The 26944-nt window shown below is 36.7% G+C and overlaps 1 long non-coding RNA gene across 1 annotated transcript; it reads left to right on the top strand.

The window, feature by feature from the left end:
• Positions 1 to 20555: 20555 nt before the first annotated feature.
• Positions 20556 to 26005, top strand: LOC123867331. Its single transcript, XR_006796387.1, has 4 exons — positions 20556 to 20679; positions 23653 to 23733; positions 24933 to 25077; positions 25846 to 26005. It is a non-coding gene; the product is annotated as an uncharacterized LOC123867331 (long non-coding RNA).
• Positions 26006 to 26944: the final 939 nt, after the last annotated feature.

Here is a 26944-nt window from a genome sequence, read left to right as displayed (position 1 = left end):
TGCGGTACGGCTGGGTAAAGGCCTGGACAGATGTATAGTGTGAAGGCAGCCGCATGCCAGAATAAAGACCTGGAAAGATATGAAGCTCAATATAAGCGGTAAAAGGTAAAAAAAGGGGTAAAAAGAACAAAGCATGACGGCAGAGCCACGACAAGTTAAAGGTCGCGACAGACATGAAGGCTGGTAGCAGCAAAATACCAGCACATCACACTTCACGCCTTTCACGCGTGTGCAATTTGTGATACAAGGAACAGCAGTCGAAGTGGACCAGTGCGACCAACAACACACGCGCATTACACGCGCAACACACGCTCCACACACGCAGCACACGCACGCAACACAAGCGCCATACACGCTCCACACACGCTCCACACACGCTCCACACACGCTCCACACAAGCTCCACACACGCGCAATACACGCGTATCAAAGGCGCCACATACGCGCACACAGGGCATACACGCGCACACACACGTAACACACGAGTCACACATGTGCAGCACATGTGCCACACACGCACCACACACGCGCCACACAGGCACTGTTTCCAACGACCACCCTGGCCTCTGCCTGTGTCACTCTGTGATCGGCGTCCAGACTCCCAAGTCGCGACGGTTATGCCAGTCGAACCATCAATCAAACATTGAGTCTTAGGTTATTTTTGGTACCTCTACCTACCCTTAGGCTAATTAAAATTTCTTTAGGCAAGTCACAAAACGCTACTTAAAATGAAAGAGAGGTATTGAGAGACTCCCCGTCCCTTATATTGTTGTGTAGTCCCAGGGTCTTGCCGCCTATTGCCCTTAGCGTAGATACATCCCTGTGGTGTTTGCACACTTTCATATAGTACCTTGTATTTATTACAATTTCCAGAAGCTGCGTTGCGCGTTGTGTCTGCCTAAGCCTTTACACTTTGCGCCTTCTTTCAACTATTTCCCGGCAATAATCGACGCATCTAGGATTAAGCTGTTGTTTGCAAGAAATTCTGCTAGGAAGTTTGCCTATTGTCGTGCATCCTTTTACGTTGTGATTTAGGTATACCTTCTTTATGTCAATATAGAAAATGTTTCAACACTTTTCGGTTAACGTCCTCATTAAAATTATAACTCAAGTTATTATAAGTAAAAAAACCGGCCAAGTGCGAGTCAGACTCGTGAGAGTTCCGTACTCGGGTATTTTTCCCCACAAAAACTATTATACATAAAAATAAATAAAAATCTCTTTTAGAATGTACAGGTAAATCCCTTTCATATGATACCCCACTTGGTATAGTTATCTTACTTTGAAAATTGAAACACATTTTAATTTTTTTTAATGATGTTCCTGCCTTTCATGATTCTAGGTTAACGGGAAGTACCCTATAGGTTTCCTTGAGAGACACAACGGACGGACGGACAGACGGACGGACGGACAGGCAGACAGACAGACAGACATACAGACAGACAGACAGACAGACAGATAGATAGACAGACAACCAAGTGATCATATTAGGGTTCCGTTTTTCCTTTTAAGGTACGGAACCCTAAAAACTTAAATGTTATGTGTGTTTTCTATCTGCTATCTAGCTCTCGTTTATTTTTCGTTAGCAAATTCATTATCATAGTCGTCAAGGTAAACGTCCACAGATGATTATAAGTCTCTTGTAGGTCTCTTCCACACGTCACAGTGTTGCATCGCCTGAATCTACCAGCGACCTGAGACTTGTTCGATGTCGATTATCCACGTAGCAAATTATTTGGATTTATTTAAATGGTCCTGATTATAGGGGCCTACCTCACAGATATAGTGGTTATACCTAGTATGTGAGGGATGGCTTTTCATGGCCCAATATAATTCCTTAAATTTCAGGGGCTTTTGATTCTGCGCTCTATTTAGAAGTTACGTAAACATTTTTATCTGCATTGAAACGTAGGTAAATGCGGGCTGAACAAATCCCTTAATTTAAACTGAATAAATCGAAAATAGTTCGCAGGGTAATACTTTTTACGAGATAAAAAATATAGATATGTCAGTAGGCAAACCGCCAAGCCGATCACTTTTATGATTGAAAGGCTTTTTTTTATAAAAATTGCCTGAACTCCAATAACGGTTTGAGCAGCTTAGGGTATGAATGGTCGGAAAAATGAATATATCGCACAGAAATTGTGACATATTACAATTTGCAATTATTATAAGCTTGATATTCATATTACAGAGAAAATTCTACTAAGTAAGTAACTGATGTTCCAAGAAAGTGGTGGAGCCATTGATTATAACATGTCCATGGTGAAGCGCAAAAAGTAGATACTTTGGTAGGTATGTTTCATACTTAATTAAAGCATATTAATATAGCTACTATAGAAGATCCAATCGTTTTACAAAAAAATGTGCTGGTTATCAAGGATTTTCATTTAAACAAGTTGGTAACAACTTGTTTTTATTATTTTTGTACCTAATATTTATTCATTTTCTCCATCAACAAAAGGTAAGTTCTCTCTTCAAATTCATGCATCGCCTAAAAGCTGATAATGAGTAGGTATTATTAGAAACAGGCAAAAGCTTCCATTGCATTCACGCAGGTCTCGCGTTAATTTTTCACAAAGCTAACTGAGCTATTGTGAGGTGTTGAAATGGCCATTGTTTCTCAGACAATGGCCACAATAGCCAAGTATCTAAAGGCCGAGCCCCGAGCTCTAGTGTCTGCGGCGTATCGAGCCGCTATTGTATCTTGCGGAATCGATACAGACCTATCATGATATTATTTTGTCAATCTATGGTGGTCCAGTTATTAAGTAAAAACTCTTCATTGCACACAAATTATATACCTACAAATAACGTTAAAAAATCTACAAAATATTTACAGATTAGGGTGTAAAGGTAAAGGATCACGGTAATCTCTTCTATGCATAGTATGCATCCTATATAATAAGGATAGATTGAATGGCTGGTGTGACATGCAAATGTAACAGAGAAAAAAGTCTTGTCAGAGAAAAGAACCGTTATGAATTAATAAACTTACACAAAAATACATTACAATAATTATACAATTACATTCAACATAAATAACAACAGAATATGAATATATAAAATAATTATTAGACCAGGGCCTGTCCTACGAAGCTTAGCCGTGGTCGCAATTATACTGATTGGATAACACTCTGCACTATTGACGAAAATGCACCGTTTTAGGGAATGATTGCGATGACTGAAGAACGGCCGACTAGACCGGACGGATTAGAGCTTGATTGCAGCTACATGGTATACGGAAAGTTATACCTACCACACTGTTGGGAGAGTCTCAGAATACAGAGTAGAAGTACAAGTGTTATCAGAACTCAACAGTGCCAACATATTATACACACTGACAATATTATATCGGATTTGAATCTTTACAAAACTATCGATATTATGGTATACAATTATCAAGTTTTACAAGTCGTAAAAAAATAAGATGACTATACCCTTAAAAAAAACCGGCCAAGTGCGAGCCAGACTCGCTCACTGAGGGTTCCGTGCTCGGGTATATTTTCCAACATTTAGCACGATAAATCAAAAACTGTTATACTTATAATAAGTGAAAATCTGTTTTAGAATGTACAGGTAAACCCTTTCCTATGATACCCCACTTGGTATAGTTATCTTACTTTGAAAATTGAAACACATTTTACTTAATATTTTTTTTATGATGTAACCACAAATTCGCGGTTTTCAGATTTATTCCTGTACTTGTGCTATAATACCTACTTACCTGCCTTTCGTGATTCTAGGTCAACAGGAAGTACCCTATAGGTTTCTTGACAGACACGACGGACAGACAGACAGACAGACAGACAGACAACAAAGTGGTCCTATAAGGGTTCTGTTTTTCCTTTTGAGGTACGGAACCCTAAAAACTAACTAAAAAGACTTGCTCATATTTTTAAAATTTTTAATTTTTTTTTGGCTAAAAATGAAAATAATACTTTTGATCCTGAACTCCTCAACTGCCAAATAGCAGCTTGGAAGCGATTTAAGTGCATTTGACATAACTGCAGCAAAACTGCTGAGCGACTGCGTACAGTTTACTACATGCCAGTTCTAGAACTGCACACCGAATTCGTGCATCACTGGCTAATTTCGCTGATAACTATTTCATTATGATCATCGAAGCCAAAACGAATTGGAACGGAAACTAGCGTGCCGAGATAAGAACGCAGACGGATAGCGGGCGTACATCAAAGGGAGCTTGCCATCCTTCTCCGTCGAGCGATCGTTTAATATCCGAACCGTTGCCATCTTTTTAGTGCACGTCGAGTGAAAAATAATTGATTGATTCTAGATTCTAGAGTCTAGCAGAGCTGGCGTAATGGCAAGATGACGTGAGAGCGGGTAGCGCTTGTGAAGTCTGTAGGACTTTTCATACGTGCTTCTGTAGGGTAGGTCATAAACTTGATTTGCCTGAAAATACTACGGCCTGAACAGAATCACACTAATCACACTAATATTATGAAGGCGAAAGTTTGTGTGTACATACACTTTTACTATTGTTACTCCTTCACGCAATAACTTCTAGACGGATTTGGCTGAAATTTGGAATATAGATAGATAATATCTTGGATTAGCACATAGGCTACTTTTTATCCCAGAAAATCAAAGAGTTCCCACCAAACTCCAAACCTCCAAACCAAATTCCAAAAAACCTAAATCCACGCGGACGAAGTCGCGGGCATCGGCTAGTAGAACATATGGGCCAAATCACCCCACATAAACATTCAGCAAACCTACACAGGGTCGCTAACTGTGACAATAATTACCTAATACTCAACGATTTATTGATCTGTATCAGTCCTTATGGGGCACTAAACTGAAAAACAACTAATTTTCCAAATAGTTAGGTATAAGTTAAACTGCATAATCACAAAACACCATTTTAAAACTATGGTAGAATAAAGGAACTCACATACATACATCGTTATGTATGTACCAAACCCAGAACCCGTTTTTGAGTAAAAATTAAAAATAGGAATTTGATTTTTAAACACAGTTTTATTTTTAATCTAAAAATGTTGAAAACTAAAACCCGACTGCGATCGTTTTAATAAACGCTGAAATAGTAGAGTAAAATTGTTTTTTTTGATAAGGTACTTACTACATTTTAATGTTGTTGTACATTTATATTCATGAGCTCAAAATTTTGTCCTCTTTCATTTGACATCTCACTCGATACAATAGCATAAAAAAATTTTTTGTAGACCTCCCCTTTTTTTGATGTAACATCCATTAGGTCAATTTTTTTTTTGTATAAAATATAGCCTATGTTACCCGGATCTTTACAACGAATCAATTGACACCTCATTCATCAAAATCGGCACAGTAGTTTAGGCGCTACGGTAGAACACAAAGAATCTGGATACAAACATACATACATCGACTGCTAAAATCATAACCCTTCCTTTTGGCTTTGCCGCAGTCGGGTAAAAACACAGCAATCGCTAAGGTAAAACTGCACAAAATAACAAGCAGCTTTCTCTCGTTTTCGCCAATCAGCCGTCAGACGCGCGCCAAGTTTTTGATAGATGCTCCAAGCATGCGTTCAGCTTTTCAGATAGTTTGCCTTATTGTCGTAGCAAGCGCACTTATCACTAGCTTGTGAACCTGGATCTGCTTATATTTATCCTTACTTCCATACTTAATATTCTAAATACGAAAGTATGTGTTTGTTTCCTGTATTGGTACATCTCAACTACAAAATTCATTTTTAATCTATATACTAATAAATAAAATTGGAGTGTCTGTCTGTAATTTCGAAATAACTACCACATATTAAGGTCATATGGTTATTTGAACGATACCATGACTGAATCACACGTTTTTAAAATTTTTGTCTGTCTGTCTGTCTGTCTGTTTGAAAAGGCTAATCTTCGGAACGGCTGAACCGATTTTAACGGGATTTTCACATACAAGTAGAGGATTGACCAGGGTGTAACATAGGCTACTTTTTTAACCGACTTTCAAGAAGGGAGTTGTGTTTTTCTACCTATGTACACCGAAATCTCCGAGATTTCTGAACCGATTTGCGTCATTTCTTTTTTAATCGATAGAATAACTTTGCGACATTGTTTCATAAAAAATTTGGATTCCAACTCCTCAATCCTGATGCTGCAGGGGATCTGACCAATCCACGCGGGCGAAGCTGCGGGCACCAGCTAGTAATATATAATTTTCAACTCCTTTACCGGTTGAGCCTCAATAGCTCAACCGGTAAAGGAGTGGACTGAAAACCGAAAGGTCGACGTTTCAAACCACGCCGTTGCACTATTGTCGTACCTACTCCTAGCACCTAGCTATTTCTTTTTAATTGCTACTTTTTAAAAGCTAATAGAGCCATTTCTCATTAATACAGTATTATTTATTTTATTTTCTTAAGAAAATAATACAATAATATGAATTGTATTAACTTAATAAAATAGATCAATGTAGTTTTTGAATAAAATGCATCCAGCACCCAGCTGATCCTCGACACAATAAAAAGTTTCTACTAAACTACTAGATTTTGATTAAGGCAGGCGAGTACATACTCGTATATGCAGCTGTAGGAGTAGGATTAGAAGACTAAAGCCGGGAATGCATCAAAGTCACCGCCGAGTTTCGTTATCCGGAGCCCACAAACGGGGGCCATTTAACTTGCCTATTCTATGAAATGTTTTTATTTATTCGATTACAAGTTAGCTCTTAACTGCAATCTCACCTGGTGTTAAGTGTTGATGTAGTCTAAGATAATAGCGGGCTACCTTGAAAGTTTGAGTTTCATGAAGGTAAGGCGCTGGTTGGATTCAAGAATATTACAAGAATTAAATGATAACTGAATCTAAATATTACACATGTAAAATATAAAATTACACCCACAATTAACTAGTTAACGACTTCAATATTGGAATGCGAAGGTTAGGGAGCGGTGAGGGGGTGGTAGCTAAAGTTCTTTGTAACGGGTGGTGGGTTGCCAAGGGGGGGGCGAACAAAGCCTTCCGTGAAAGCCTTCGGACGTTGATAGATGCGATAAGCTCGGATGCAAGTAAGCTGCATACATTTCTTGCTCAAGTTTTCTTAGCGATAATTCTGCGGCGTCGGCGAATTTTTCAGCTTGTTTTATTTTGTGTTGGATTCTTTATCAGGCACGGTTTTATCATGAGGCGTGTAAAAATAAGTTCTATTATTTTTAGATAATGTAATATTAAGATTTTTTATCATTACCATGTATGTTAATTAATCAAGGTGGTGATATTTTATAGTAATTTACAGTTATTAAGGAGGGATATCGGTTTTCAAAGCTTGGGGTTTTCGTTGAATTTACAGTAATCAACTTCTTGAGATGAAGAAGATTTTAAAGTTAAGTTCAGCTGGACTAACTTCGACGTCTAGATGAGAAACTTAACTGTAGGGGCCTAAGCTGTTTTGGACCGACTTTCCGCTAAGGGATGTTGGAAAACCTTACAGTCTTTGAACTGTGTCTAATAGATATACGTTTTTATTAATATGGATGGACTAGAATGTTTTATTACTTTAAATCCATACTTATATGTACCATTATAACTATTATGATTGCGAAAGTGTGTCTATTTGTTTGTACTTTTTATCCCGGAAAATCAAAGATTTTCCACGGAATTTTTAAACCCTACTTATTTCTACGCGGACGAAGTCGCTGGGCATCAACTAGTTGCTTATAAATTAAATTATTAATATAACCGTAAAAAGAAACCACTTTTACAGAGAAAATAAAAAAATTGTAGGTAGCGTCATAAAAGTTTGTAACGGGTTCTGATGGTTACAAAGCCAGTACTAAAACTTTGGTGCCATCCTAATCCATATTGTAGAACTCACGTAGACACCAAAATGCGCCGGTCTGTGGTGCAACGTCGTAAATGCATTTTCTTATAATTCAGAAGCGTCACGTAGCCACCTAGCCCCAGGGGCGAAACCCCGACTACAAGAACGCAAGCGAATTTGCAGTTACCTCTTTTTATCCCGCATCCCGACCTATAAAAAGAGATAAGAAAATTGGACGGGATAGAAATACGGTGTGTTTTACGTGAGATTGGTACTTTTCTTGTTCCCAATCTACCTAATTATATAAAATAAAACCTTTCAGGTAAATTTAGACACTCAGTAATGGAAATATATTTGTTGAAACACATAAAATAGTACCGCGACTAACTGGCAGACATGACAAAGCCCAAACCGACATACATAAGCGTTCGCTTTTACTGGAAGCCGAAATATAACTTGGCCTGATTTAGTTGAACTCAAAAGCGATTCTTTAAAAAGTATAAAACAAAGTCGCATTCTCGCAGTGACATTCGATGTGATCTTCACCATTCTGTACTCGCGCGGAGAGTTTTGCAAGTCTAGTTTATAGCGTGCGAAGGTGCAAGCCAGTTTTCAATGAGATTGATAAGTAAATTAGGATTTTCTAGGTTTTAACAGTTACAATAGCATTTGAACGCAGACTTAAAATAACGCCTTCATATTCTCTTTTATGTCGCTGCCGTCATATTTGAGCAAGTGAGCACCGACACCGTGCGAATATTTTATTTGGGCAGTGCGGGGACCACCCTTTGGCCTAGGGGGTGAGGAGCCGGGCGCCAGGGGGGCAGGGGGCGACGTTGATCGATGCACGTCTTGCGCCGGAGGCTGCACCCAACGTAATTCATTAAACGCTCAAACTGCAAGAGGATTTTGAGTATTAAAACGATTTCTCACGGGGTGTCCGGTTGGCCGTGCCTTTATGTATGCTAGACGGTTTAAAACGCTCTTTAGTAAAGCGAATTTATTAATGAAGCTTAAAGCGGGTAGTACGAAATTTGACTAATAATAAATTGCTTTGTATAAATGAGCGGGGCGTTTCCGTACCTATAGTTCAAGTGGATCCTCTTTATTTTATATTAATGTAACATCTCAATAGAATTTTTAGGGTTCCGTATCTCAAAAAGAAAAACGGAACCCTTATAGGATCACTTCGTTGTCTGTCTGTCTGTCTGTCTGTCAAGAAACCTATAGGGTACTTCCCGTTGACCTAGCATCATGAAATTTGGCAAGTAGGTAGGCCTTATAGCACAAGTACAGGAATAAATCTAAAAACCGCGAATTCGTGGTCACATCATTTAAAAAATAATTAAAATATGTTTCAATTTTCAAATAAGATAACTATACCAATTGCGTATGAAAGGGCTTTACCTGTACATTCTTAAACAGATTTTTATTTATTTTTATGGATAATAGTTTTTGATTTATCGATACCCGAGTACGGAACCCTCAGTGCGCGAGTCTGACTCGCACTTGGCCGGTTTTTCCACGTTAGAACGCTTTCTCGAATTACAGCAAAATGTGCTTCTATATCTATACTAATCTATACTAATATTATCACTTGATTGTAATCGATAAACTCTAAAATAATACTGAATGGGCTTTAATAAAATTATTTCTACATTAGAACGCTATTTTATTTAGAAGTAACGTAGGCTGTATGTATATGTATATTATGTACTAGCCGATGCCCGCGACTTCGCCCGCGTGGATTTAGGTTTTTTTGAAATCCCGCGGGAACTCTTTGATTTTCCGGGATAAAGAGTTCCGGGATAAAGAGTTCCGGGATATTATCTATCTCCATTCTCAATTTCAGCCAAATCCGTCTAGTAGTTTTTGCGTGAAGGAGTAACAAACATACACACACACACACACACACACACACACACACACACACACACACATACACACACACACACACACACACACACACACACACACACACACACACACGCACACACACACACACACACACACACACACACACACACACACACACACACACACATACAAACTTTCGCCTTTATAATATTAGTGTGATTAATATGTCTGTAACTTGAGAATCAACCATTATCAGTCGAATGGGCGGCTTGCAATGGCCTGGTCTGGAGCGGGCATTACTCGCGCTGCAAGCGTGAAGGTTCTTGCTGCCTGCATCAATCAACGTCACAGCCGCCGGGACAGGGGGGTTAGGGGGATAGGTTCTACTGCAAATGTTTCAACGCTTTCTTGAATTACAGCAAAATGTGCTTCTATATCTATATACTAATCCGTACTAATTTTATTATTCGCTTGTAATCGATAAACTCTGAAACTATACATACTGAACCGATTTTAATAATTAACTAGATGATGCTCGCAGCTTCGTCTGCGTGGATTTAGGTTTGTAAAAATCCCGTGGGAACTTTTGATTTTCCGGGACGAAAGTAGCCTATCCATAGTAGCCCGCCCCCGGGATGCTTAGGTATACTTTAATGTAAGATTCTTTTGCACCTTTTTACCTGTTATTTCCTAGGGCTAACATGATCCAAACTTCATAGTTGCTGATCGGTCTTTCCTGTGTTGGGGACAATACGCAGAGCAACTTTCACCTTTTACAATATAACGAAGGACTTTTTTTAATCCACATTTTTATATTTTATATTATTTTAGGTATCGACGTAGGTGGTAATATATTGCAAAACATACATAGATACCCAACACGTTTCAAGTAAAAAATCTTTAGATCTTGAGACAGGCAAAAAGAACACAGAATTCGCCGTGAGGAAAACCGCACACCCTTTATATACTTTTTGCGTTTGTTTCTTTTTGCGCCCTCCTAGTGCCCGCCTTCGGTTTCATCTGCAAATCTTGCCTGAGAGAGTTTGAATAGCCATTAATTATGCGTTTTATGAAAGGAATAAATCCTTATTTTCTTCTCTTGCCTGTCAGTCTATTGCTTTACATAGAAAATGTTGAGATTTTTAGAATAACGAGACGGTTGGTCTCGCTAAGAAATATTTTTAAGATGTTATACAAGTCTTATATTTCAAAGAGGAATAATACAAAGATGATTCAAAAGTCTTCTGTAGTAGTGTACCTACATAGGTACCTTATTTACCCATCTATTTTTGCATAGGTACCTTTTCTTTCGTTTTAAAATAGGTAAACTCTTGTAAGTTGTATTTTAGCAATATATGTTATAACTATAGTGCATACCTGTGACTTTTGCCACGTGGGTTTCGTTTTTCCCCCCGTGGGAACTTTTTGATTTTCCGGCTAAATAAATGTTCTATATCTGTCTTCAGGATGCAAGAATCTGTAAACGTAGATCTTATAATTTCTTTCCGCCTTAAGGAATTGTAAATAAAACAAAATTATCAGAATCGTTTAATGGTCTTTGAGATAATCGCGGACAAACAATTATTATAGAAACACACATACCTATAATACCTAATATGTACCTAGTATGTACATGAGTTGAATATAATATAACCTCCTTTTTTGAAGTCGGTTAAAAATACGTAGTCATTGATGTAAATAGTCGTAGACATATAGGTAAAACCTGAAGTAATTTTATAAAATAATAGGTAATACCTACCGTGGCAGGAAAAACCTGACCGCCAATATTTAAATCTTAAAATGTGACTGCTATACTTAATTAAATGTAAAATACTACATATGTATTTTTAATATGAGTAAAAAGTATTAATGTACCTATTTACTTTGTAGGTACGTGCCATTGTACAAGTTTTTACATTACATGATGTATGCCCAGAGTTGCAGAGATGCACACACTCTCTATTTCATTTATTCTTAAAGTGCGCTGGATCTGCAATTCTACACGCCCGGAGAGAGATCAGGCACAGGACCAACGAATTTACGAGTTCTCCAAGGCATGTCCCGACTCCGGACTACTGAGCAAAACGAAGCTATACGACCTAATGAAAATTTCTTGAAGAAACCTCAATAGCGTTTTAAGCTCGACCAGGGAGTGCAATCACTCATACTCTGCAGTCAAATAATTTAGCCACTAGACCAATGAGGTGGCTAAACCAGTAATAAACATATTCCAGGGAAGTACATACCTACCTATGATGTGCGTAAAATCTAAGATTTTCTTAATGCAGTAATTACCTACTGTATTTTCCTGCCGTATATGACAATTATTAATCACGTAGGTATATGGGACATCCCCGCTTTAAACAAGTTTCATTTGAATTTATACGTACCTACCTACTTGTTACTTTAATTTTTTTAATCAAATTAACAAACACGATATACATCCTAATTTCTAATACATAATTGTATTAGAAATTAGGATGTATCATATTACCCTCACATCATATTATTCTTACCTAAATGTGAAAGTTTCGATGTTTGGCCTATTAGTTACTCCTTCGCGTCATAATGAGTGAACCGAGTTGGCTAAAATTAGGAATGAAGATAGCTTATATATATACCGTTTTTTTCTCGAGTAAAATCCGTTACGGATACCACCGGTTATAGAAGAGCACAGTGGTTATGTTGGACTCCTACCGACTAAAAACCTCACGAAGTTCCATCCTACCGCTCATAACGGAGGGACCGACAACATCTCGTTACTCCGCCACCGGATGTCTGCCGGTGCAGACCCACCACTGGGATACTACGTGCCCCTAAACGCCGTTAGAGGCATGCCGGAACCACAGCACGACAACCAACCCGATGACCACACTGTGACGACCGACGAATACCCTGAATTAACGCTCACGCTGGGTTATTAAAAACCTAGGTAGATACTATATCCACGCGGAAGAAGTCGCGGGCTAGTGTAATGTATAAAATAATACCTATACCTGAAATATCACTTATGTAGGAAAAAAGCAGATGCATTGTAGTACGATCGTTATATTTAATGGCCTCGTGATGTCATGTCCACGCACGTTTCAATAAGAATTGCCTATATATTTAAAGTTATGTGCCATACAATAGAGGCGTGAATGTGTTTTTATTGGAAACACGTGTAAGATAATGACTGTGACGTAAACACTAGAACAATAAGTTACATTATAGAGTGAGATTTTGGCAGAGATCAGCACCTATGGCGAATATGAAACTTTTAAGGTAAAGTACCTAGGTGGGAACCGTAAATAAACTAGGAACCATAAGCTTAACTTGCTATAATTCGCTAAAACAGACTTTGTATGATGCAACATGCAGCATGCGATACGCACTGCCCGCCCTCCCACTGCTTAACATGCAGAAGAAGCAAGTCACCAAGCAAACAACACAGATCCTCCAAAACACACTCGACGCACGTTTCACTCCGACACCGTAGCATTCTCAGATATAGAACTTACAATGCACAATAATTTTAATGCAATTCATGAAGTTGAACACTCATTTTGAGTCTTCTTGTGGCAGTGTCGAACTTTTATGGAAAACCAAATGCAGCACAGATAACTACAGTCACATTTAAGAGTTGTGACTATTGTAAGCAGACTGATAGAAAGACGTTCGTCTTGCTTCACGCTTTGTTGTATAGATATTGCTACAATTTACAAAGTTTTCGAAAGAGGCCCTACCTCTATAATTTTGTTTATAAAGCTGCTGTAGTAGGTATGTATGTAAGACCTCCAAATTGAATAAAATTTATTTTTCTAAAACTTTAATAATTCCTACTAATTATAATATAAGTAATCTATACTTATAATTATAATAAAACTGTAACTGGACGATTGCTGTACATTATTAATATATTATGTTGAGAATTTCGAAATCGGAGGAAACATTATTACCTATAGACTCCAAACAATTTTTTGGAATTTTTGTCTGTCCGTCTGTCTGTCTACTGAACGGATTTAAATGAAATTCAGTACAGTGGTACCAAATTACTCCGGGTTAAGGATATTAATTTTATCCCGGGCATCTATCCCGAAGAAAATAGGGATTCTTCGAAATATGGGTTCAAATTTTTTGTCGATTTTACTTTGTCCAATTTGAACCGATTTTCGTAATTCTTTTTTCTTTATAAAAATTGTACCTACTATCAGGTTAGTACCATGTAAGTTTGTTTTTAGATTTTTTTAAGTTTTGAGTTTTTAGTTTCAGTTTTATCCACAGGTTTTATCCTACTGACCGCTGCCAAGATTTTCACCCATTGTAACACTGTAGGCAATTTTTCGCAAAGAAAATGTAAATTTTTAAAGTACAATATTCTCAAAGAATTACCTATATAACAAAGGATTGCGTTCCTCAGTTTAGAATGAATCTTAATGGCACCTTACATAAGTGTATCTTTTTAAAGGGAACCATTAATATAATGACCACCAAAAATACTTCGACGCCCTAAACTTTTTTACAAAAAAAAACTGAACGCAAAAAAAGCGAAACGTCTACCAAAACATGAAAGTCTTAAATTACAATAGTACTAGCTGTTTTATCTATGTATTAAAAATTACGAAGAAATTACAAATTCGAAGACCAAATTCAGTAAATGATTCACCAAATTTTGACGAGCAAGTAAGACAGTCCATAAAATATAGCTTAGTATGTTACCAAATTAAGTTTAAGAACGCCAAATTAAATTAAGTGTCTATATAATCTATACTAATAAATAAAATTGGAGTGTCTGTCTGTAATTTCGAAATAACTACCTCATATTAAGCTCATATGGTTATTTGAACGATACCAACACTGAATCACACGTTTTTAAAATTTTTGTCTGTCTGTCTGTCTGTCTGTCTGTTTGAAAAGGCTAATCTTCGGAACGGCTGGACCGATTTTGACGGGGTTTTCACAGACAAGTAGAGAATTGACCAGGGAGTAACATAGGCTACTTTTTTAACCGACTTTCAAAAAGGGAGTTGTGTTTTTCTACCTATGTACACCGAAATCTCCGAGATTTCTAAACCGATTTGCGTCATTTCTTTTTTAATCGATAGAGAAACTTCGCGACATTGTTTCATAAAAAATTTGGAGTCCAACTCCTCAATCCTGATGCTGCAGGGGATCTGACCAATCCACGCGGGCGAAGCTGCGGGCATCAGCTAGTAATATAATAAATCAATACAATATTTGACAAAATCTATGGTAAGGTTAGGTTAGATTAGAGCATAAATACTCATGTGTCCTAAAGTTTAAAATACATATTTTGCCCGGCGAGAAGGAGGGAATTATCCATACTGCCCGGTCCTAATATCAATAAATTCCAGCTATCTTGATTTTTTTTTATAGGATAATGCGATGTTAAATATTCGGATGGCATTTTGAATTAAATTGTGGATGGATGTGGCATCCTTAACTATATTTGTGAGTTAACAATGATTACTTTGGCAGTTATTTGCTTTCACAGCATTGGCAGATATTATATACATTTTTGCCATTAATTTCACATTTTTTGGTGATCATTTATTATTTTTGGTGGAATAAAGTTTTGACGTTTGACGTTTTATTTTGCAATACATAAGCCCTTTTAAAACCATAGATATAAAATACCTACCTATTTTATGTGCGTGTACTTACCGATTTTATTTTAATAACTAGCTGATGCCCGCAGCTTCGCCCGCGTGGATTGGTCAGATTCCCTGCAGCATCAGGATTGAAGAGTTGGACTCCAAATTTTTTATGAAACAATGTCGCAAAGTTCCTCTATCGATTAAAAAAGAAATGACGCAAATCGGTTCAGAAATCTCGGAGATTTCGGTGTACATAGGTAGAAAAACACAACTCCCTTTTTGAAATTCGGTTAAAAAAGTAGCCTATTTTACGCCCTGGTCAATCCTCTACTTGCCTGTGAAAGTCCCGTCAAAATCGGTTCAGCCGTTCCGAAGATTAGCCTTTTCAAACAGACAGACAGACAGACAGACAGACAGACAGACAGACAGACAGACAGACAGACAGACAGACAGACAGACAGACAGACAGACAGACAAAAATTTTAAAAACGTGTGATTCAGTAATGGTATCGTTCAAATAACCATATGAGCTTAATATGAGGTAGTTATTTCGAAATTACAGACAGACACTCCAATTTTATTTATTAGTATAGATAATCATCTATATAATACTACAAAACCCGCTTTATTTTGTATTTTGTACAGACTAGGTACTTCTACTGTGTAATATATTTCTCGTAGTTTAAAACTGTGATGACTTTTTATCTAGCATGTTATGAGAAGATTAATTTCGGTAGCGAGCTGCCGCCAATGTAGACGTCTAGATTGCAGTGCTGAGCACTTCTGCACGTGGCGCTTTAGGTACAGTTTACACATCATGACTTGACATTCGACGATGGATAGGGTGAGATTTTGAGATGGGTTTAAGGGGTGAATTTTTAGGATGGGTCACTAAGCGGTACTCTCAAAAATAGTTCAGTGTTTGGCAAAATGTATTGTGTCGAAACTCGAAGCACACGTTTTCCTTGTGTGGCAAAAATCCGACACCATAGTCCACCTCGCTGACCAAGAGCGGATTAGCAGAATATTATTTTCCTTGAAATATTTTCTTTGACCGCCAAAGCACGTGACATTTAAAAGTAAGAGGCCATACCATAGTGTAGGAATCAAACCCCGGGCCCCCCAAAAAGAAGGCTGAAGTCTAAACCAAAGTCAAGTTCAAAGCATTTATTCAAAGTATGTACCTGCTATTGTACACTTTTTGACTGTCAATTGTTGAATTTGTATGATAATGATGGGCCTAATCGTGCTTAAATTACGCTAACTAATTTTACGTGGGGACCACTAGGCTATCACCGTTTTTTTTTTTTTGAATTTTTGTCTTATTGTGTGCCTACTTCAAAAAAGTTTCACAGCTTACTTACCGTGATGTTGACATGCTTTTCAATCAACAAAAAAACTTGTTAATGGAATCGTTAACAGTTACTTTCTAAGCGAAAGAACTCCCATAGCGAGTAAACAAGTATATAATATCCGTAGATACTCGAATCTATTCAAGATTATAATCGTGAAACCCTTTTTATGGTGACGATAAAAAAGTTGTACCGTTCTCGGTGTGCCCAGTTGTTAACAAATGATGCTTTTTTTGTCCAGATGCGCAGTTTTTTCAGTGTGTCACGGCCTAAGGCCAAGTGTCAACTGGCAATACATCTTGCAGAACAAGTTAGTTCTAGAGGGTCACTTAGAGGCCATCTCCACGGGCGAGAGTATCGTGGCGAATAGTCTCGCCGTTCCACCAAATCAGATACGAACTCTATGGGCCTGTCTGCACAGGGCGATACGACAAGTGACTTTGGACTAGTATAATGTCGCGGACACGTCTCGTCTCGTTACGATATCGTTGAGTCTCGTTGCGATACCGCCACGTTATGCCAGATTTGAGATCCAACGAGGCGTTGTGGTCACTCACGCAGCGAATAGCGATCCGGTGCGCTCTCGTAGCGCATCGTTGCAAGTCGCGACGACACGCTGGCGAAATTATCGTTGCACCGTGGAGATTATCCGACGATAGTAGGACGGACTCGTCGCGATACTCTCGCCCGTGGTGATGGCGCCTTAGGCTAGGAGCTACTTTACTTACGTTAAATTTATTTCAAGGCTAATTGGGAAGGTGCTTCTACACAATAGATTGAATTTTTATAGAATAGGTTAAATATTAAATTGTTTTAGTGCTAATGTTGCATACCTACCTGATTAATGATTATGTAAGGCGAAACATTTCTACTGGACAATATATTGTATTATCATTGTAAAAAATGCAAATAAAGAATTTTGAATCTTTGTCGGGGAGTTTAATAATGCGTTATTAAAATGTGTAAATCGCGTTTAATGCGCAACACACTTAAGAGGGCTCTCTCCGTCACTTACTCCGTACAATCGTAGTCCCAATTTCATTTGAATATTAAGCAACCAAAGTCCATGAAATTTTGCAGACCTATTCTAGAAACTAATATCTGTGCCTGTGGTGTTTTAGGTTTTTCTAAAAATATGTAGTTTTAAAATTACAGGGGCTCAGAGATTTGTATGTGAATTTTTAAGACCGCGTAACTTTGAAACCGAATATTTTAACGGAAATCTGGAAACCACAGGCATAGATATTAGTTCCCGGAACGTTTCTACAAAATTCCATTGAGTATGATTGGTTAGTATTCCAATGAGAGACGAACTACGTTTGTATGAATCGAATGACGGAGAGAGCCCCGTTAAGGCTTTCAGTGCGATACGCCAACCTTTCCTAGGGACTTGTTACCTACTAACTAAATAATAAATAGACCAAGTCCACTATAATTATGCTATGCTATTTAAGTAATACCCAGCCGTAAAGTGGATTCCACAGACTGCACCGCTCGGTATTATCCATCCTATTTCCCTACTTAGTGGCAGACGAATGTCGTTAGAAGTTGCGAGTGCTCATAAAGCCGGCGGTTTCTGTTCCAACTGTGGCACTCAAAGTTTAGTGGGACAGCTACATAACTTACAAATAGGTACATACAAATATATATAGGTACAATGACCAGAAATTGAAGGTTTAAATTTCAATAGCCCAGCGGTCAATGAATAGTTTGATATCCGAGAGATAGACGATAGGCGTAGGTGGAATAGACAGTTACCCCCTCCAACTAAGCGTAGAGCTCGTGCTAGGACAATAACCGCCGACCTTTCGGAATTCAGTCCGCTTGTTAACCGTTGAGCTATTAAGGCTTTACGCTTAGTTTAAGGGTAAAGGGAATATTAATCATACTGAACAGCCATCCATATCTATAGTATTAAGGCGAAAGTGTGAGTTTCTATCTGTTATTTTTAATGGCAGATACAGATTTGGTATAGAGACACCCAAAGACGGACATAGGCTATTTTTTACCCCGAAAATCAAAGAATTATCACGGAAATCAAAAAATACCACAGGATTTAAAAAAAAACTAAATTAAAGCGGGCGAAGTCGAGATCATCTAATAACAATTAACTCTATAGTTTCTAGTAGCATAGCTATAAATTAAAGTTATTTTTCTTACGTCGAAGTATGACGTCGCGGACATCATCTAAGAAAATCTTGTGCTATGATTAGGTACTCGTAGAACTTTCCATACATAAGGCAATAGTCAAAAGTGTGGAAATAACTCTTTAAAGCAAATGAGCTAAGTATACGAAAGAATAGATTTTTAACTTTTTAAGAAACTCATTTCTTATCTAATCCTATATTTTTACAGTTGTGTAAGGAAGTATTTTTATTTAAATGCTATATTAACACGATGATAAACAACTTACCGTACTCACTAAGTAAGTAACTAGGTACGTATCTAAAATAAATTAAGTATATCCAACTAAATACCTCAAATTGCTCCACAAACTACCCCGTTCGGGGTATTATACATAATATATTCTATTTCCCTGCTGAATGCTATATGAATGACGTTAGCAGTCCCACCCACTAGAGATCGTAAAACTGCCGGTCTTTGCCCAACTCAGCTATACTCAAACCATAGAGCTCAAACTCTACAGCGACATACTGAGTAGACAAACAGTAGTATAAGTAATCGAATTAAAATCAAAAAGGATTACGCTACTTCTAATCAAAAAATAATAACTGACAGTTCATCAAAAAATAACTGTAAATTAAAAATTTATAACACCCCCGACAGGTGAAGGTTACAGTAACTAGAAAAGAGCTGATAACTTTCAAACGGCTGAACCGATTTACTTGGATTATAGCTAAGAACACTCTCGATCAAGTCACTTTTCAAACAAAAAAAAACTAAATTAAAATCGGTTCATTAGTTTAGGAGCTACGACGCCACAGACAGATACACACGTCAAACTTATAGCACCCCTCTTTTTGGGTCGGGGGTTAGTAAGGTAAGTATGTATCGTAGGTGAACGTGCCTATATTATTACATTATTAATTATTATGTTACTAATATTACGTCATTTTAATATTATAATATCCTCCTGACCGAATTTCGGCCATGGCAGCCATTCCCTTCGAGATTAGCTAACTGCGCGAGTATGTATTACTCTGTCCACCGAAACAACTTAGTTTAGTAGGAAGGGAGCTTTGATAATACGTATACACTATACCAGCATAGAGGTATTTATTGATGGCAGGAATTAATGTTGAAACCCATCGATATAGAATCTAGACTAAATCGAAGTTTCAACCGCATCTTGCAATTGCAATATTCCGATGCAAGGTGATGGTGACGTGTGCAAATTCCCATAGTATATTTGTGCACATAAAACAAACAATTTCATAAGACATGGAATCATAACAAATTATGCAGATACAAACATGTAACACTTTCTGAGAATCAAAAGTGATTACTTACTTTATTGAATTAGTATAGGTATTGTATAGCTATTAAAATTATTAATTTTTCTAAACCTTTCAACTAGATACCTACTTATGTATATTTCATAATGTACAAAAGCATCGAATATTTGCAATTGTCTTATAATAATATGTAGGTAAGTATATGAAAAACCAATTGAACTCTTCAATAACCAGTCGAATGAGCATCATTTTGATTTTTATGATACAATTCAAGAAAGATACTCGTAAATGTTCTAATTAATGTTGATTCGATCTAATGTAACAGTTTTTCAAATGGTCTAGACTCTAGTGCTTCTTTAAAATTAGTTGCACAAAATTTTCAGTGTCTGCTTATTTTACTATACTTTTTTCCCGAAGCAATTCATTCACGCTGTGCATACACAAAAATTGTGTACGAGTCCGTAACGAATTGGGTAGGTACGAATTTCAAAAGACAGGTTAGGTATATACATTTGTCCTGAGCAACTTTGTAGATTGTTCAATGATATTGTAGTAGGTAAGTGTGTGCCTTGGTAACAATAGTTTTTCAGAATTTAGAATTGAAATAATTAATTTATAATGCAATTCTTTCGATATCGTTAAGAGTTAACTAAGAGTGCCAGCACACGAACAGTAGGTAAGTATAACAACACTTTCTTGAGATTTTTGCAAAATTTTGCCGATGAAAAAGTCGCGAGAAAGTTTTGTCTCGGTTGTACCTAGTTGTGGTTTTGGTTGCAGAAACGAGACAGTTTTTCATGCCATGATATGAGCGAATATTAGCGAATCCAAGTAAAAACATTGAATGCACACAAGTACGAAAAATAATAAATAATGGCACAGGTTTTTCGAAAATACAACAGCATATTTCTTTATCCTGGCACGTTCATTATTTTATTGTATCTAATTAGTAACAGTTAAAATTGATTGACATATAATTAAATTGAAGCACAATGTTCAACGTGGAACTTAAGAACTGACCACATTGCCACTATTGACGTCAATAATAGATATAAGTAATAGTAGACCTTTGATAATTTAGTAAACGCAATGCAGTCCTATCAACTTCTCTTAGACTTAAACTGACTGCGATAAGACTTAGGTAACTGAAATAAACCTTCTTTGTTTCAATAACGAGAAAAAAAGACCATCTATAGATATTTTAAAGAGAAGATAAAAGAGGAACTTTAACATTGGTACAACATTATTATTTACTTACAACAAAAATTTTATTCTATATTTCGTTTTCGATAGATATTGGTATACAAATTGATTTAATCGTATACGATTACATCAGTGTGACCTAATCTTTACTTTGCCCTGCAGTGACATTTTAATTATTATAATAGCTTCCTTTGTAATATCGAAAGCTTCTAGGTGTTAGTAGGTTTTATCAAACATTCCTAATTCCTGTCTACTTTAACGCACAGTTTGATGTTTCTGAATACAAAAATGATAAAAGTGAAATGTTCTAACCAGGACCGTAAGGTTCAACCAAAACCTTTACCCAAAGGAATGAAATTTTTCTTCATTACTGTGCACATAATTTTTTCACTAGATTTCGGATTCATTAAATACAAATCAGAGAGAATGAAGCTGTTTGCAAAAATATTTGTATCAATTTCCTCACTATCCTTAGGAGGTTACTGTTTGGTGTTATTAAATTTGCACTATGAAAACAGAAATGGGTTATTATGGTATAATATAGAAGTTCTTCTTGAGTATTACTTGTACGCATTCCTGATTCTGATTTGTCCACAAGACCGTTCGTTTTACGTTTTTCAGAAAGTGCTACATACTTTTGATGTGAAAATTGGTGTTGATAGCGCGTTGTATCGAATGGATTTTAAGATAATAGTCTATTTTCTTGTATGTATTTTATTTAAAGTTACACTTATAATTTTTTCCTGTTTTTATATGCAAGATTGTGCAAAACCACCTATTCTGATTGTAGTAAAGTTAGTTATTATATTTTCCACGGAATTACCTTCTGTAATACTTTTCTTTGTCTTCTATTCTTCGTATTGTCGAATAGTTCAACTAAGAAGATTTATAAAAGAACGAAGGTCTTCTGTACTTTACTCCCAGGAACTTTATATATTTTTGATGGATTCGGTGGAAAAAGTCATGAAGACTTTTCAAAGTATCGTAAGTGTTTATTTATTTGTTGTATTTCGGTACACCAATGTCAAGTACACAAAGTAGCACTTAAATTAAAAACTATACATAGTCTTCTTCTGTGTGATACGCCATTTATAAGTATATGTGTATACTATTGTAAAATAAAAATAGGTAAGTATAGTAAGAATGATCGATCACAATTTACCACTTAATAATTCTAAAAATAAAGCTCCGAAGGAGTAATGAAAACAAAAGGACAATGTGCTAGTAGGTAGGCACCTAAAAGTAATGGTAAATAACTTAATCTACTAATTTTATAGATAAAAACAACTTATAATTATTAATTAAACATAAATGCAACGGACAACTACAACTAGAAACAAAAAATTGTTATTTTACTTGAAATAAAATTGAAGATACTAAATACACATTTGACTTTTCCCTTTATTTGTGCTATAAGACCTACCTACCTGCTCATGACTCTAGGTCAACGGGAAGTACCCTATAGGTTTTCTTGACAGACACGACAGACGGACAGACGGACAGGCGGACAGACAGACAGACATCAAAGTGATCCTGTAAGGGTTCCGTTTTCTCTTTTGAGGTACGAAACCCTAAAAACTAAAACTAAAACTTTGTGTGTGTAAAAGTGAAACTGTTGAAAAGAAGAACAATAATAATAATTAATAGTATAGCTACAATGGAATATTGGATGTGTTATACATATTACATAGTATAGCAAAATATAAACTATCTGACTTAGATGGAGTTTTTAACAGGGCTCTCTCCGTCACTTACTCTATACAATCGTAGTTCCAATTTCATTTGAATATTAAGCAACCAAAGTTCATGAAATTTTGCAGACCTATTCTAGAAACTATTTTTTTTTTTTTTTAAATTATATAGACTAGCGCTTGGCTGCAATCAGACCTGCTAGCAAGTGATGATGCAGCCTAAGATGGAGCGCGCTTGCCTAGAAGATGCCTATTCACTCTTGACTTGAAGGTACCCATATTATAGGTGGAAGGTAAAACTGACGCCGGAAGGGCGTTCCATATCCTAGCGGTTCGAATTAGGAAAGAGGAAGCAAATCGTTTCGTACGTGTTCGAGGAATTTCGACTACGTACGGATGCAGACCTTGACCTTGACCTTGACAGATATTGACTAATATCTGTGTCTGTGGTGTTTTAGATTTTTCTAAAAATATTTAGTTTTAAAATTACAGGGGCTCAAAGATTTGTATGTGAATTTTTAAGACCGCGTAACTTTGAAACCGAATATTTTAACAGAAATCTGGAAAAACACAGGCATAGATATTAGTTTCTAGAATATGTCTGCAAAATTTCATGGACTTTGGTTGCTTGATATTCAAATGAAATTGGAACTACGTTTGTATGGAGCGAATGACGGAGAGACCCCTCTTAAGAATAGTCAGAGTATAGTTTTTTACTTGTTTAAAGAAGATTATATTTCTTGTCTTTTTTTTAGTTTTTATTGGACATAATTATCAACATACCCAGCATGATGGTGTTCATTTATACGATCTTGAAAGGCGTCCAGGATCACAAAGTGAGTTATTAAACAGCAATAATTTTTCAATATTTAATTATGAAGAAACTTTGCATTAGGTATGGCTTGTCTTACAGAAATCGTACAGAGTGTAACCAGAACGCTAGCAAAAACTTAGCGTTATTACTACATTAACTACCTTAACACAATCCGATGCCAATAACCATTTGCCTTATCTTGTAGTTTTAGTGATTTAATATTTTTCAAATCCGCATTGAATAGAATTTAAAACTCGGGTCAATGCTACAACGCAAAATTGACTTCGAGTGACCTATTTACGGAGCGTTCGTTGACCTCTAGCGTCAGTCAGATGTTTTATTTGCAATATATTGTGCTCTTTTTAAAAATACAAAAATACAGGGTTTTTAAATGGTTTTTTTTTTTGAGTTTTTATGGTATCTTATCAGTAATTATCGGTACTATCACCTGTCTTCGTTTTTGCTAACGTTCTAGTTACACGCTGTATACCTTACTCCGCATGAAACAACACGAGAGTAGGTACTCAATTGCGAAAGTGTAACCCGCCCAGGTTAAGATATTTCTTGCATGGAATCAATGATAGCGAAGCACGACGCATGGCGAGCAGTTGATTAACTGGAAAAGGAACTTGCTATACCCTATCCGCGGAAAGAAGTTACATACAAATGATAGAGGCAAACATCTCAGTTGGCGCTTTCCATTTAGAATCACCAACCAATCACCAATCAATCAAACGAAATTCGAATGGAATTAAATTGCGAACGTTTTTTGAAAACATGTTTGTGATTGGTTGGTGACTCAAAAATGTTAACAGCTACTGAAATTTTTGCCTCTATCATTTGTATGGGATTACGTAACAGAGAAAGCGCTATACCTACTAACTTCTTTCCGCGGATAGGGTATACAATCGTAAGAGCTTTGCGAGAGTATAGATCTGGGCTTCAAAGTTTCTTAAACCAAATAATGAGCATTTCGCAAGGTGAAATCTAGCATTTACTTTTGTTTATGTTTATAGTTCTACTAAAGACTAAAACTACAATTGACCTTATAATAAATAGGTGCCCAACAAATCTAACAATTCTGACTATCAAAAGGTGTAACTTCTTTGAATAAATAATTTTGAATTTGAGTTTTGAACACTGCAAATGCGATGCGTGCAGCACGTACCTACTGATAGATGCAAAAACAGCATTATATATATTTTGAACCTTTTATTGCAGGACATGTGTCTGTTTACGGCTCAGTTTTTTTCATTACTGCAAGCAATTTTCATTAAATTTATTCCTACCGTAGCAGCCACCATGTTGTCTCAAGAAGCTGAGAGAATGAGAATTGTTTTACACAATAGACTGTTCGAAGAACATGGTATGTACTTACAGGAGTGTCTACCATGGATTTTAGTTTTGTCCTATTTCCCCCTATTTCCCTATCCCTATCTATTTAAAAATTACATAAACGGATCCCTATTTCCTACTTACGGTAGGAAATAGGGATCCGTGTATGTAATTTTATCGATGTGCGTTTTCTAAACGTGTGTTGTTGTGTTCGGTATGTGCAATTAGTGCTTGACTACCTACCTACATACAAAGAGATCGTTGGTGGAATTTATCAAAGTTACAAATTCAGACCAAAGCAAGGCAAAGAATGTAAGGTCGAGTTCGAATTACGACATTCGAATGTCTATTTTATTTATCAAAATATGAAGCATGCCCGAGCGTGGATGCAGAGACTCGTGTTTTAAAGTTCGTTATTTTTAGGGTTCCGCTCCCAACGGGATCCTATTATTAAGCCGCTCTTTTCCGTCCGTCGTTTGTTCGTCGTTTGTATGTCAGCGGGCTGTATCTCATGAACCGTAATAGGTAGAGAGTTAAAATTTTCACAGAATGTAAATCTATTTATTTAAATCCATACTATTATTAATACAAGTTTTAGTTTTTAATACAATTTTGAGTGTTGCAAGATCAAGGAATGTGTATTTCTATTGCCGCTATAACAACAAATAATATAGATTTCAAAATGGCCACCATATAGCTACCTACACTAAAAAAGTTAAAAAACACAATCTTATACGATGGTACGGAACCCTTTGTGTGCGAATCCGACTCGCACTTGACCGATTTTTCTCATTTTCAGATCAAAATCAAACGCAAGATTTTGAAAGGTTCATCAAGTATGTAGAAGTTCGTCCTTTCAAATTCTACATGCTGTCTATAATCCCCATGGACGTGAAACTTCTTCTCATTGTATTCGATTTCAGCGCTACTTACCTAATTGTGCTTATCCAACTTACACATCTTTATTGATTCATAAATATTACTATAGCTTGGATAAAGATTTGATTTTATTATCACTGACTTCGAAGTTCGAACAGCTTGGCTCTTAAGCATAGGTAGGTAAAAGTGAATCCTAACTTCTAGATCCCTCTGAAGTTGCAACGGCCGCGTGTTTGCGTTGCTACATGATAAGCACAAAGCCTTTTATAAGTTTTTAAAAATACAATCATAATAAGGTGTGCTTATATTCTGACCGGCTAAACACGCGCTCGTTGGAACTTCAGAGTGATCTTGAAGTTTGGCAACATCGGTACTTACTGTACGTATTTATTGTGTACGGGGCACATAGAATTGACAGACGTTGGGGTCTCTCAGACTCCCACTGACTAGATAGACAGTCGACATCAAAAAAGTTGCAGGGAGCCTCTGGATTTAGGCAGTGAAGTTCGTGTCGCGTGAAAGTCCATACAAGAGACAATGTCCAGCCGTGGAGACCATCGGTTGACGATGAAGATGATAGGTCCTTACCTACTTACTGTACTTACTACGCGAGAAACGAAAGATTGACTGACGAACCAATGCCCGGTGAAATAGAACTCCAGTAACTCGTTTCATTTCGTATCACCAAATTGATAAATTTCTTATTTTGAAGAGTTCTTTTTCCTAACGCTAATGTATTCCTAGATCGTTGAATCCTAGATGGGATGGATGGTTGGTATTCTAGCTGACTTTCATAGAGACAGTAGTTTTACAACTGTATTTTAGTTTTCAATCTCGTAATATATTATGTACTGCGTAGAGTCACGAACACCTCGACACATGACATTGTCATCGCGTGTATCTTGAGCTTTTCGCCTCTGAAAAATTATATATCACTACACATTACATAGTACGAGTATAAGGCATAAATAGCCCACCACGTCTGTATGTTGAGAAATGCTAATTTGAATTTATTCAAG

The sequence above is a fragment of the Maniola jurtina genome, chromosome 8 (assembly GCF_905333055.1).
Source record: "Maniola jurtina chromosome 8, ilManJurt1.1, whole genome shotgun sequence".
Classification (NCBI taxonomy): domain Eukaryota; kingdom Metazoa; phylum Arthropoda; class Insecta; order Lepidoptera; family Nymphalidae; genus Maniola; species Maniola jurtina.
Note: the sequence above shows the minus strand (reverse complement) of the source record. Positions and strands in the feature narration are given on the sequence as shown.